Here is a 10,496-nt window from a genome sequence, read left to right on the forward strand (position 1 = left end):
GCTGATCAATCAAATGGATTTTAATTTAGAAATTGCTAAATGAGGTACTCCTTTGACTATGGGTGCTCAGATACTTAGGTTGTTTCTCAAGGCAGTCCCAGGAAAATGATGCCTGCTTTCCCACAGGCCCAACTATGACACATCCCTAAGGTTGAAAAGAAAGATTTCCTTTTAAAGCAATCTCCTTGGCAGGCTTTTAAACAAACAACTAAAAATCATTATCTGGTCTTTGAAAAGATCCACAAAATAGCTTCTAATCCTGTGAGTTATGGTAGCCTTTCTGCCTACAAGGGTAGCAGCTCACCAGTGCAAGCTGAAGCTTCCCACCCTGTTCCCATTGCCTGAGAATTTGTCTGCCTGTCTTCCTAGTCTGTTAAATAATTGCCAGAACCTCCAATAATAATTAATACCAAGCTTTCAAAATATTGCATTTTTCTGGCATATGGAAACAATAACTGTCAACTTCCTTCACAATTTAAATTAAGATGAAATTTAACTCTATTTTTGCCTACATGTTGCTTTTCATTTCTGGGATGATGTTGTTTATCTGCTTTTGTCTGAGGCATTTTTACACATTGACTGGGGCGGGGTGGGGAATACCGCAGCCTGTGTCTGGTGCTTCTTTTTGCTTAAAGAGCACCTATCACCTTCACAATAAAGCCTGAATCAATGGGAAGTTGAGAGAGTGGAGATTATCCTATTTGACTGCCAATTTCAGTCAGTTTTCATGGTGAAGAGAAACTCCAATTTCAGAGTTCAGCTTTCCTTTAAAATTTTCCTAGATTTATTTTTGTGGCTAAAGTTACTCAAATGAAATGTATTACTTGGTAACTTAAAGATCAAAGAAAAAATTATTTTTCCTCTAGTCATTGACATGGAACAAAAGAACTCATTGTCTTTTTTGTGTTTCCCAAAGACATTTTTTCCATAGGGTGCCTGCATCATATAAGTGTCTTAACCTCTTAAAATTTAGCATGATAATCCAAATATAAAAACTGTTTCCAGAATTAATGTTTCCAAATAATTTTCTTCATTGATAATGCTACTACCAATAAGAAAGAGAAAAGAGGTGTTTCATAAGGCAATGCCTTATAAAATGTAATCACTCAAAAAATCTAACTCTTCAGATATTTAAATAAAAATTTAAATAATACTCATCTAACTAAAAGCAACCTTTGCTGATTAGCAATTAATAATGTGGTATAATATGTATGTTTACATAAAAGAAGTTTCCTGTAATTTATTTACATTAGCTTTGACTGTACATTAATTGTTAAACCATTGCAAACTCATTCATTCATTTATCCCACATATATTTTTTGAACATCAATCATATGACAGGCACTGTTCTGACAGGTAGAGCTATAAACAGACAAAAGTCCTCCCTCAGGAAACTTACTCCTTAGGAGGGTGTCCTTTTGCTCCTTAAATTTCTTTTTTTTAAGATTTATTTATTTTCCCCTTCCCCACCCCCACCCTGCTGTCTTTGCTGTCTGTGTCCATTCGCTGTGTGATCTCCTGTATCTATTTCTCTTTTTTTGTTTTCTCATCTTTCTCATCTAGGATTCAGAGGGATTCGATCCTGGGGACCTCTGATGTGGAGAGAGGGTCCCTGTCAATCACGCCACTTCAGTTCCTGGTCTCTGCTGCACTTCACTTTGACTCTCTTCATCTCTCTTTTGTTGCGTCATCTTGCTGCATGACTCACTCCCACCGGCACTGGTTCACTGTGCAGGCACTGGCTCTCCACACAGGCACTCAAGTGGGCACTCGGCTTACCACGTGGACACTCATGCAGGCACTCAGCTCACCACACGGGCACTGGCTCACCACACAGGCATGCTTTCTCTTCTTCTTTTTCACCAGGAGGTCCCAGGGATCAAACTTGGGTCCTCCCATATGGTAGGTGGAGGCCTTATCACTTGAGCCACATCTGCTTCCCTGCTCCTTAAATTTCTAATTTCCTTACTTTTACTAGCCAAAAAGTCTCTCCAAAACTGGCCTTTCTAGGGGCCTCCAGATGACATAATGTCAACAAAGCCTCCATAGTTCTACAACACAGAAGCGCTGCCTGGAGTGAAATAAGTAAACCCTACCATCCTACAGGAAGTCCTGCCAGATTATGCTGCCTTCGTCCAAAATGGCCCCATGATCCTTACCTTGTGGCGTTTGTACTTTTACATTGAATCAGGTTTGATCTGTGTGAACAACAGAATATGGCACAAGTGACGTTGTCTGACTGCCAAGGTTAGGTCATAAGTGCATTGCAGCTTCTGTCTTGGTCTCTTGGATAGTGCACTGTGGGAAGCCAGCTGTCATATTGTGAGAAAATTCAAGCTACTTTATGGAGAGGCCCACATGGAGGGGAACTGAAGTCTCCTACCAACCACCAGCACTAACTTGACATCCTTGAGCATCCTGGAAATCGAACCTCCACCCCAGGCAAACTCTCATATGACTGTGTTTGAGTTGACATCTAACTGTAATTTCATGAGAGACCCCAAGCCAAAACCACCCAGCCAAGCCATTCCCAAATACCTGACTGTGAGAGAGAATAAATGATAATTGTTGCTTTAAGACTCTAAGATTTGGGGAGATTTATTGCCATTGATAATTAATATACAGGGTTGGTATCAGGGAAAATCTTGACAGTCCCTGGAAACTAACATATTTCTCCCACAAAGTATGTGAAGGGATATCCTCTTCCTAACTCCAGGGTATGTTCTCTGGTATTTAGTAAGCAGTCGATTTGATAAACTGATAGAGGTGACTGTGTAAATAATTGCATATATGTTAACATTCCATCTTTTCTCTGCTAAAACATTTGTATTTTTAGAGTCCTTCAAGTTAACAAACCTAAGCATCTACCTATATAAACAACTATACTGGGCCTTTTTTGGGTACAGGGAACAGAACAGGGACTCTGCCTTTTAGCACTTTATGAAAGTAACAAAAGACAGAACATGAGTCATCACGATGATGGTTATAACCCGTGTCTTAATAGAGCAAAAAGGAACATGAGTGCTCCCTTCGGCATCACGTATACTAAAATCGGAAAGATAGAGAGATTAGCCTGGTGCCTGTGCAAGGATGACACACAAATTCAAGAAGCATTCCATATTTTTAAGGGTCGTCTAGGAATGTAAATGTCAATTGAAAGAAAGAGACTAAATAACATAGTGAACCCAGAGGTGAATGAGAATGGTGGTTAATAGTACAAATACAAGAATGTCTTTCTATTAACTAGAACAAATGTAAATCACTATTGTGAGGTGATAAAAATGTGGAGAAGCATGGGAAAAATACAAAATGTAACCTATGGACTATGGTTAACAGCAATACTATAGTATTCTTGCATCAATGCCAAAGATGTACTGTGTTAATAAGCAGGGCTAGGGAAAAAATACACCAAATGCATGCTATAGACCACAGTTGGTGGTAATAGCTTGATGATATTATCCCATAATTTGTAATAAATATTCCACAACAATGTAGTGTGTTGGTGGAGGGGTGTTGTATGGGAATTCCATATATGTGCACGATTGTGTTGTAAGTACACAACTTTAATAAAAATATGTTTTTTTAAAGTACATGTATATATTTTTTAAAAAGGGGGGGAGGGTGGAGTACAAGATTACCTCTGAGAAAGGAGCCAAGGAGGAAATAACATTGAAATTGGAATTAGAAGGGAGAAGGTTGATAAAATAATTCTAAGAGAACTTGATTATATGAACTGATTTCCATGGCTAATGGGAGGTGCTACTTAAGTAGGTGGCCTTTTGCTGTCCTTTTATAACTGAATACACAGCTCTGCATCTGGCTAGTCATTCATTGACATGTACATCTCAAAGTGACATCAGATTATTCAGATCAAATAAACATTATTAAAATAGAAATTTTGCAAAACTGAAACCCAGGGTATGGTTTCAGCCTTTCCTAGTGAAAAGATTTATAAAAGTAATAGTGTATGTGATGTTCTTTATAGGTTTCGAAGTAAGAGTAAACGTATTAAACAATAAGTACTTTGAAGAGACCACCCACTATAGAAATACAGACAAATAATATCTATAGTAATAATTACCTCATTTACTGAGTCTATCATATATGTACACTATACATATATGACCTAATTTAACCTTCAGAGTAAAATCTGTAAAGAAGTTGTTATCTGCTTTTTTAGAGATGCAGAAACAAAAGTCCTAAAAGATCAAGTAGTATGTCCAAGGTTGCCCAGAAAGGAAATGGAGAGAATGGGTGGTGAACTCAGATCCTTTTGATGTCAAAACCAGGGCTCTTCCCACTATACCACAGTGAAGAAAAGTAACTTTCCCAGGGGCTCAGAACATGCACATGCCATAATCTCTACATCTTCCAGGCCACTTATGTCACCAATCTTTCTTCCCCAGAAATACCATTAGGATGTGTTGACAGCTAAGTTTTGATTTTAAAGGAGCCAGTGTGTCTTTAGACAAATCAATTCCAGGAGGAGAGTTTTGGAAAAATGCTGTGGTATCATAATAGCATCTGAAAATTTCCAAGGGAGAGAGAGAGGTTGTCAGAGGGGGCCCAGGGGCTTTTGGTGAAAACACATTTTCCTCATTACTCACGTCTAAACCTTCTATCATCTCTCTCTACTATACTCAGGGAACTGACTGAAGCAACCTCAGGCAAATTTAAGCACCACATGCATTTTTATCTGGCACCATTTGCTTTTCAACACTTGGATATATATCCTAGCAGTTTTTCCCAATTTTGGGGGTGAAAAATGAATAGAACTGTTTATTTCCTTTACCCTTGTAGTGGTTTGGAGCTGTATATTACCCCCCAAAAAAACATGTTCTTAAACTAAATCCATTCCTGAGGGTGTGAACCCATTGTAAGTAGGACTTTTTGATGAGGTGGCTTCAGGTAAGGTATGACCCTCTTTAATCAGGATGGGTCTTAATTTCTTACTGGCGTCCTTTAGAAGCAGGCTGAAATTCAAACAGATAGAGAAAGGTGCAGAGGGAACAGCCAGACACTGAGAGTAATGAACCCTGAAGAGAAGGAAGAGGACAGGAGTGGCTGCCATGTACATTGTCATGTGACAGGGGAGTCAAGGACCAAGGATCACTGGCAGTCCACCCTAGAATGCCAGTCTTGAGAAGAAAGCACCACCTTGCTGATGCCTTGATTGAGACTTTTCCTCAGCCTCAAAACCAGAAGCTAACAAGTTTCCATTATTCAGGCCAACCCACTGCAAAGTATTTCCTTGAGCAACCAAGGAAACTAAACAACCCTTTTTTTTTTCAGTACAGTTTGAATTATAATTTATAATTATGATTTTTTTCCTGGGAAAGTTCCCTTAATAAATATATTCCAGCACATTTACATGATTTTCCTCACCCTTCATCTATAACATATGACAGGAGAAATAAAAAATAAAGGCCAACCTAGATGTGCTCAGTATAAAAATGCAGTGATGTATCCAAATAAAATTGGAGGTCTCAGGGCTTGGACACCAGAGAAAAATGCAAAAAGGCAAATGAGCCCAGCAGCTCTGGGCCGCACTTCTGGAGGATACCAGCGGACAATCAAGGACCCACTTTCAAAATGCACAGCCTTGGAATATGCAGTTCAGTGACGTTTTACATATTTGTACATCTATCTGACCACCAGCCAGCTCAAGATCATCATCCCAGAAAGTTCCCTCACGCCCTTCCAGTCAATGACACACCCACACTTGCAGCAGTAATCACTATTCTGACTTCTATCACCATGGATAATGTTGCCAATTCCTCAAATGCGTATTAATGTATTGACACTGCATGTACTCTTTTGGGTCCAGCTTCTTTCACTCAATGTTTGTTTTTGTTGCTGAATGTATCTGTAGTTTCTTATTGATTACTAAGTAGTATTACATTGTATTTAAAGCTGCTTCTTGTGAAATAGTGTGGAGAAATTACAGTGTCTAGTTGGTCAATATTTGAGCCCATCCTTTACATTGTTTCACACCAAAAATGTACAGCTCAGCTGTATAGGAAACATCACTTTCTTTGTGATCTATACCTGTTCTTGGTTTGCCCTCTTCTTCCTATTCTCACTGATAGAAGAAGAAAAACATAGACTTTCCAATTAAAAGTAACTCTCTCTTCTGGTTTAAAACAGTTTATTGGTCTAAATTGATTTTGAGGTGAATATTAAACTCAAAGTTCCAACTCCCAAGGAGGGTTATTTTACTGCTCTCTGGGTCATGTCTGGATGGAAGGGACGGTGTCCTTGTCCTCAGGGTGGCAGATGTGGTTTCAGGCAAGTACCACCATCCAGGTTTTTGCTGGCACTTGGCATCACGACACCACTTGCTCCAGCACTCAGTGATCCAAATCAAAGCCTCTTTTCAGGTGATCCCGCAAGCAGCCACACTGCATGTCACACTTCAGTCCTACTCAGCCAACCAGTTCTGCCACCACTCCCTGTCCTCCTTGAGTCCCAGGAACTCTCAGCTGCCTTTGCTGCACCAAACGCAAGGTCAATGGGCTCTGTAGGGCTGCCTTCTGGCCCAACTTAGTCCTCTATTCCTCAGCTCTTCCTGAAATGTCACAAGGGCAGCCCCACTGCTCAGCACCATGTATTTTATTCATTCATTAAACAACTACCTACTTAGAGTGTACTTAGAGTCATAAGAAGGGCCCACTAAGGAAGTCTGCTCTCTTCTTTTAAGAAGCTTGGGGTACAGAGGGGGAGGTGACCACACTGAACTAGGGACTTAATGGACATGAAGCATGAATCAGAATTTACCATACAAATTTCATATCATGTATTTCTTTTTTTTTTTTAAGATTTATTTTATTTTTATTCCACCTACCCCCACCCCAGTTGTCTGTTCTCTGTATCTATTTACTGCGTGTTCTTTTTTGTCCGCTTCTGTTGTTGTAAGCAGCATGTTTTGTTGATCATCTTGTTGTGTCAGCTCTCCGTGTGTGCGGCTCCATTCTTGGGCAGGCTGTACTTTCTTTCACGCTGGGCGGCTCTCCTTACCGGACACACTCCTTGCGCGTGGGGCTCCCCTACGCGGGGGACACTCTGTGTGGCACGGCACTCCTTGTGCGCATCAGCACTGCACGTGGGCCAGCTCCACACGGGTCAAGGAGGCCCGGGGTTTGAACCGTGGACCTTGCATGTGGTAGACGGACGCCCTAACCACTGGGCCAAGTCTGCTTCCCTCATGTATTTCTAAAATTCAAAGAGACAAAAGAGATAGGTGTTTTCACTTAATTTGCAGAAGTGTTCAGGACTGGGTAAGGTGGGGGATAAAAATTCACCCTGAAAAATTGGATTGATCAAGCCAAGAGATAAAGATGCTACACTTGTCTCTATCACTTAGAGAGGAAGTGGAAACAGACTTTCCCTTTACAGAGTGTTCCTTAAGGGGAAAATGTGGTCCTTAAAGCAGAGAAAGGAGCAAAAGGTAGTTTCTGAAGAGAAATTCAAAAGACTTTCTCTCTAACCCTTGGCTGAGACACTAGGAAATTTATCAATGCACTGATAATTCTAAGTTTAGTGAGACAGATGCTTTATGGTTAGACACCTTAGCATTGAACACCCTGAAGAGAGTAAAAAGAAGTAAGAAACAAGACTATACTCACTTTAATTTCATGCTTTTTAAAGAGAAAGCCTGGCTAATCCACAAAGCCAAGAACAATAAATAAATAACGTTAACCACATAGACTGAGGAGGTGAGTCACCATAAATCCAAATACTCTTTAAAAACCAAACTCAGTGTGCAAAGACATAATTATCTCAAGCTGCATTCTTGCCAGCAAGTGGTTTGGGGCCCAAAAAATCAGATGGTAAGGGTCATCAACAAAGTGGCAATAGACATTTCTACACAATCAAAGGTTTTTAAAATCATCACTGAGAAATAAAAGGGTTAACATTTTAGAACGCTCAGTTTACTGTTTATTCTTAGAAATGCGGGGCGAGGAGCATGTGAGGGACAGAGCAGGACAGGTTAAGGCGTTAGCGCTGACCGCACCCTGGCCTCACAACCCAGCCCACTCCTGCAGCGCGCCAGCCGCCAGAGGTTCCCGTTTCTGTCTTGGAAAATTCACTTACCTAATGTAATATTAGCTCATCAATGAATTTAAATAGTTTGGAAATGTGGTCTGCTGTAGCCAGATTTTAAATGAGTCCAGAACTGAACTACAATATAAGCCATCACCCAAGGCCTGCCGCAGCCCCGGGTGGTGGGGGCTGACCCCCCTGGCACAGGGAAGCGTCTAGATCGGCACCGACGTAACCCCCACCCCAAGAAGGCGAGACGGGGCCTGCAGCCTGAACCTAACAAACCAAAAAAAAACCCAACAGTCTCCAGATGACTTACAGTCTCCGGATGACTTAATCGCAGGCAGCTTGTGGGGGGCCTGTGAGGTCCGGGTCCCCTTCTCAGCGCCGGGGGCCCTCACCTGCTTGGCGCCCGGAGAGGCTGTGAGGGCAGCGGGAGAGGAGCAGGCGCTCCGAGGCCCTGGGGAGGACTCTGGGGAGGACTCTGGGGAGGACTCTGGGGAGGACTCTGGGGAGGATTCTGTCCCCGCCCAGAAAACTCTGGGACACTTGGGCTGGGACAATGGCAGGAGGAGGACACGGGCAGAGGGAAGCGGTGGGCACGGGTGGGGAGACAGGCGGATCTCCACAGCCGAAAGAAGCTGCGCACCCGCCGGGTCCTGGGTCTCCCTTTGGGGGTGAAGGTCTCCCCACGCTGGCAGCGCCAGCCCTTCTGACTGCGAGGCATGCTGACGCTTGGTGGGGCCGCAGCAGGCGCGGGAGCAGGCCCGTGGAGCTGGAGATCCACAACCTACGTGTAAAAAATAAAACGTCCCTGCTGGAAAGGGTGAGGTGAGTGAGGCACTTGAGTGCAAAATTTAAGAGGGAAAATGGAAAACCCAGGACTCAAGATAAATTACATTTTAATGCAACATTTTTTAAAAATCAGAATTAATGCAAAAATTTCATGATGAGCAAAATACCAAAATTTTAAATAGAGGATCAGTGTTACTGTTTTGTTTTGTTTTTTTCCTTTGGCTCAGACTCCACCCTCCACCAGAGCTCAGCACAGCACTGATGCTGGCACTGGAATCCAGAAATAAGGGCGCCTGATTGAGCAATCCATGTAGGCAGACTCCTGACCCCCAGAGCAGGGTGGAGAGAACAGAGAGTGAATCCAGAGGGGCAAACAGAAGATACACAGGGCACCTAGAAAGATTCAACTCTTGGATACTCTAGGAATCACAAAGGCACAGAGATGTAGAGACCTCTGCATCATTTTTCTCCTTGCTTTCTCTTCCTCTAATCTTTTGGTTATTTGAGTTTGATGCCAAAACCTCTATTGAGGGCTTGTATATTTGGAAGCTTAATCAGTTTTTTTTCTCTTTATAACTATACTGCGTGAGATAAGTCCTTTACACTGAATATTATTACAGAAAATTATAAATAGCAATAATATAATAACCCCTTTGGACCCATCACCCTGCTTCGACAACCATTAACTCTGGTTTATCCTACTTCATACATGTCTTTATTTCCCCCATCCCTCCCAATTATTGCAAAGCAAATTTTATCTGTGTAGACTCCAGTGTGTATCTCTGAAAGATAAGGACTCTATAAACATCACAATACTGATACCAAACCTAAAAATGAACATTAGTTCCATAATACCATCAAATATCCAGGCAGTGTTAAATTTCCCTGATTGCTTCATGCTTTATTTCTTTATCATTTATAACTTTTTGGAGTCAGAATTCAAATAAGGCCCATATATTGCAATTTGATATGTGTCTTCTTTTTTTTAAGGAGGGATGGATCTCAGGTCCTCATACATAGGAAGCAGGTACTCAACCACTAGAGCTATATCTGCTCCCTCTTAAGTCTCTTTTAACCTATAGACTCCCATCTCCATCTCTTAAAATTTTGTCATTGAAAAACTGGTTATTTGTCATGTAGAGTTTTCCATGGTCTGAATTTTGCTAATTGCATCTCTGTGGTGTTTAATGAGTTTCTTTTTCCATTATGTTTCTAGAAATTGGTAAGCACTCTTGCAGGTTTGATCAGATTCAGTTCACTCCCCTTGGCAAGACTATTTCATAGCCCACTCTTCTTGGGTATTGGGTGTTGAGAATGTCTATGAGGTTTTGGCATCAAACTCAAACAACCAAAAGATTAGAGGAACATGATAACTGCTTGTCTATCTTTTTGTGATCTTAGTAACTATTGATCAATATCTAGATCCATTAATTCACTAGATACTATAAAGTGCTGATGTTCTAATTCTCTCATTCTTTTTTAATTGATTGACTGGAATGATCTATAAAGATAAAGATAACCCCCTGCCCCATCAACTATTAGATTACTCTGAGTATAATCTGTACAGGAATAGCAGAATAAAATGCTCTATGAAGGCAGCAAGAGCAGGGTACTGTGCAACCCTTGAAAGAGGCACTCCACAAAGCTTTCCAGAAAAG

The 10,496-nt window shown here is 41.4% G+C and overlaps 1 non-coding gene across 1 annotated transcript; it reads left to right on the forward strand.

Annotated features, from left to right (window-relative positions):
- The first annotated feature begins 3,021 nt into the window (after window positions 1-3,021).
- LOC111765806 (U6 spliceosomal RNA) lies at window positions 3,022-3,125 on the forward strand. Its single transcript, XR_002798032.1, has one exon. It is a non-coding gene; the product is annotated as a U6 spliceosomal RNA (small nuclear RNA).
- Window positions 3,126-10,496: the final 7,371 nt, after the last annotated feature.

The sequence above is a fragment of the Dasypus novemcinctus genome, chromosome 11 (assembly GCF_030445035.2).
Source record: "Dasypus novemcinctus isolate mDasNov1 chromosome 11, mDasNov1.1.hap2, whole genome shotgun sequence".
Classification (NCBI taxonomy): domain Eukaryota; kingdom Metazoa; phylum Chordata; class Mammalia; order Cingulata; family Dasypodidae; genus Dasypus; species Dasypus novemcinctus.